Raw genomic sequence first — 4893 nt, forward strand, 5'->3', positions numbered from 1 at the left:
CAAATTAGATTTAGGTAATAATTGGATTAATTGGATAGAGAAAATTTGTACAGAACAGAAGGCAAAAGTTGTAGTTAACGGAGGTAAAACGGAATATTTCAAAATAGAAAAAGGAACCAGGCAGGGTTGCCCCCTATCACCGCTACTGTTTGTAATGTGTATCGAAATTTTGTGTAATCTTATTAGAGAAGAAAAAGAAATACACGGAGTTCGAGTTAAAGGTAAAGAATTTAAGATAATGGCGTATGCAGATGATTTAGTGATAGTGGTGGAGGATCCCCTGCACAGTGCGGAAAAAATATTACAAATTATAGAGGAATTTGGAGAATGTGCGGGCTTCAGGATCAACAGGACCAAGTCTGCGCTAATTACTTGTAACATGAGGAAGGTAAGTCAAACACAACTGCAAGAAAAACTGGGAATACAAATACAAAAAAAAGTCAAATATTTAGGAATTTGTATTACTAAGAAAAACAGCGACCTATTTGATAACAATTATAAAAAAATCTGGCAAGAAATCAAAAAGGAATTGGAAAAATGGTCTCTATTGCAAATATCTTTATTAGGTAAGGTCGCGGTTATTAAAATGAGCGTACTTCCCAAAATTTTATTTCTTTTTCAGAATTTACCAATTGTAATCAACGAAAAAATTTTCAGTAATTGGAAAAAGGATATAACTAAATTTATTTGGACGGGTAAAAAGTCAAGAATTAATTGGAAGTCATTAACAGACGTCAAAGAGAGAGGAGGATTTGGTCTCCCAGACTTTAAATTATATTACCACGCCTCAAATTTAGATTGGCTTATTGATTGGATAACTCTGGAAAAAGAAAACTTACTGAATTTAGAAGGTTTCAATAAGGTTTTTGGTTGGCATGCCTACCTGTGGTACGATAAATTAGAATGTAATAAATTATTTGAAGATCATATCGTGAGAAGGTCACTATTTAGAATCTGGAAAATTTATAAAAGAAAACTGTACAGAATGATTCCAGATTGGGTGTCACCTCAGGAGGCCTTTTTGAGAAATTCAAGACTAGAAGGTAAAGGATGGATTAGATACAAAGAAATTTTAAGGTCAGAGGGAAATGAAAAGACTATGAAATCTAAAGAAGAATTGGAAAAAGAAGGGATTAAATTACAGTGGTTCCCCTACCGCCAATTATGGGCTAGATTTAAGGCAGATAGTAGACAATGTCGGATAGGTCCGGATGAAACTGAATTAGGAGAGATTATTAAAAATAAAGATAAGAAAGGGAGAATATCTAGACTCTACAAAATGTGTTTGAAACTGGAACTTGAAACTAATCAAATTAAGCATTGTATGATAAAATGGGCAGGGGACATAGGGCACCCGATTAATTTAGAAAAATGGGAGAAAGCTTGGGGTAAAGATATTAAATTTTCAGCTTGTTCAGACATAAGAGAAAATTTGATGAAAATGATACATCGTTGGTATTTAACTCCCTCGAGATTGGGCAAAATATATAAAAATATATAAAAAATATATAAAAACAAAAAGGCAGAATGCTGGAAATGTAGGGAGGGAAGGTCTGGTAATTTCTTCCACATGTGGTGGCGTTGTCCCAAAATAAAAAAATTCTGGAACTTGGTAAGGAAAACTATCCAAAACATCTACAAAATTGAAATTAAGCTTGAACCTGAGCTTTTTTTATTAAACATGGCTGCTAATCAAGATCTCAGAAAACACCTTAAACAGGTTCTATATCTGGTTACCACTGCTAGGATGTCGATAGCGCAATGTTGGCGGTCAGATGAAGTACCGACAATCGATAGTTGGCTACAAAAATCCTTCAACATCATAGAAATGGATAAAATAACAATGGAATTAAAGGAAGAAGTCCAAGAAGCAAAACAAACCTGGGACTCCTTTTTGGATTATTGTAAAGGTAGATGGCACCTCTCAAAGGAATAAAGAATCCCTCATAGAGTTGGTAATGAGCACGGCTGCAAAGACTTTTATCCCCCCTTTTCTATATATTATTAATTTATCCCATCTCTTTTATTTATATATATATCTATACAAAATTAGGAGATGTTCAAGTCATAAAACAGGGGCTTTCAAAACACGACATAAAAGGTTTTGGGATATGCGGGGTTGGTGGCTATGTAAAAACTTTTATTAATAGAGGTTCGTAGAGAACTAGAGACATAAAAACAGATACATATCAGTTAACAAGTGAAATTTGAAGAATTTGGGTGGGGGTGGGGGGTATTTTGGAATGTGTTGTAAGTGGGTTAAGAAGAACGAGGTAAAGACGTGTTGTGGTTTTTTTTTGTTTATGTGTATGTTTTTTTTTTTCCCCGTGCAGCAATCTCCACCTTCAGGGAAATCTCATTCCAAAGTGCTGGACAAGCGAAACAAAGGTGATGATCAGTGATAGTATTAGAATAACTTCAGCCACAAACGTTCAGTCAATAGTATCACAATCAGTTTTCAAAATTCTATGTCTTGATTATTATATTTTAGCTGATTGATACAAAGCCTGTGTCTCAACCGTAGATAGAATATCCACTCTTGAAAACCTGTCTGCTCTTCAGAAAGAATTCTTTTCTGTGACCGAGTTCCCCGAGTTCTGTCGCTTATCTGAGATACCAGTTATCATTTTGTCACTTTATCTATCAAACTAACATGGTCTTTCCTCAATGGAGACGATCTTAACCATTTTTTTTATATATAAAAATAATTATCTGAGATTTGGGTGCTTTCAGTTGCTTCAGAGTTGGGATTCGGCATCAGAATAGAATTTTAAAGTACCGTCTTGGGAACACCAAGATATACCCCAGTATGTTACTTTACAGTTAGAAATGGAATCAGAGCTGTGGCTATGACGATCGTCATCTTATTTTAATTTCTGATTAAGATGGACATAGTGTCAGGAAAACCCAACTAGCAAAATTAGTGTTTTCTGGATACAACAACAAACTTTGCTTCTTCATTTCAGTTACACCTGCATGCAGAAAAATCAGTTAGACACCACGTTTAACTGAGATCAATGGCATGGAAATAATGGGAATGTAGTTTGTGAGAGAATTTAGCTTTCTGTCAGAGGGCTCTTGTGCACAAAAAACTAACAAAGTCACAGAGCTTCCAGGATTAAGAGCCAGGACAGTTAAAGTGGTGTAGACCGGATTATTTTGCAGTGCAACTGAAGCATTTCAATCAAAATTTTCCATGTTATCATTTTACTTGTAAACACCTTCCAGTCTAGAGACTAAGTCTTAATTGAAAAGTTAATTAAACCTGGAGCAAACATTAGCCTGGTCCAGGTAATGCTTCCACAATTTTGAATTAGCTGAGCCTCCCTTTTTCGCCATTTATAAACTGTCATAGTCTGAATGACGGTGAAAATCTCCCTCACAATTTACTAGTTGTCCTTTTCAGATGAAGGAAAAACGAACTGGTTGGACGTTGCTATCTATTAAAAATAATGGTACGTACTTGAAAGAGTTGCAGATTCTTAAGGCATAGCAAAACGCCTTGTCTAAGGGGTGGACCGACTGCCCCAAAGAGGCCAGCTTTATGCCACCCCTGGATAGGAAGCGCGTGTTGTGGGGACATTGTGGCAAACCAACGCATGGCCCAACGGGGCAGGTCTGCAGCACAAAAAGCATGCAAAAAACAGCTTCTTTTTGCACCACAGAAAGTGTTGCCATAGACTGACCACCACCACAGCTCTTCCATGGTCTTTGGAAAGTGCTTACATTGCTCATCAAAGATGTGATGTCATGCTGCGCCATGTCGGTGATGCCGGCCTGATGTGGTGTGGGATGCAGCAGTGGGGCAGTCACCACGCACCACTCTGCCCTCATGCTGGCCTTTCTTGCCTGTCTGTTGAGGGCCTAGTTATTATAAGGCGTTTCAACGTCTGAAGTCTTATGTTTATTTGTATATTTTAATTCTACAGTGTCAGCTAGTCAAATTAGCAATGGAGGTGGAAAGGAACTCTCGTTTATATTTAACTTTGCTAATTTGTTATTTGGGAACACTTCTTGATCTTAATTGTGCTGCTTGTGGTATAAAGCAATAAACCTTAAATTGAAACAATATGAAATTCAGCAGTGGTGCTATGCCATTTACTTAATTCTGTGTCTCTCGTCCGACCTACAATATTATTTCAGGATGTGAAATAGATGGACCCTAGCCTTCCTCTGAACTTTCTTAGCCATTGATCCTATGTCTGCTATCCGGACGTGTAAAAAACCAAAAGATTCAATGCATTTACTCCTAAATAAGTAGTCGATATAATAATTGCAGTTCTTCATACATTAAGTGTGGCACCAAAATGGTCTAATTGCCAGGATTTTGATTCAGTCTCTTCTTCCCTTGACCACATTTCATTACTTCTTTCCTCAGACTAATCCCAAACATAAGCGACTTTGCCAGCATATAAAGACTAGATGTGAGGGATTAGTAAATTGGCTACTCAGGAGTTGGTTGCGTCAATCCAATTAGTGCCCCAGCTTTTAGTATGGATGCTGGGCACTCTTATTAGACAGTGCGGGCATACTGAAACACAGGACTCATATCCGCACGTAATGGGAATCGGGAATATGAGAAAGCAGATACCACAGAACAGAAACTAGCATCTGTTATTTTGCATCTCAAGAATTCTATTTGTACCAAATCAAACTAACTGATCCCTAGGTATTGATGAAAGAAATAACAAAACATCTCAAAAGTTTATCTGTGTGACCCACTATATGCTTAACTGATACATACTATGATATATGGCCAGCTGCATTCAATCTAGAGTGGGAACAGACAGCAAGGCGTTGCATGTGAACTTGTGGGGGAAAGATTTTTTTTTTTCAAACTTCAAAAATTTTTTTTTTAATAATCTTATTGAAAAACCGTACACCAAATAAAAA

Source organism: Sceloporus undulatus, chromosome 1, assembly GCF_019175285.1.
Source record: "Sceloporus undulatus isolate JIND9_A2432 ecotype Alabama chromosome 1, SceUnd_v1.1, whole genome shotgun sequence".
Classification (NCBI taxonomy): Eukaryota; Metazoa; Chordata; class Lepidosauria; order Squamata; family Phrynosomatidae; genus Sceloporus; species Sceloporus undulatus.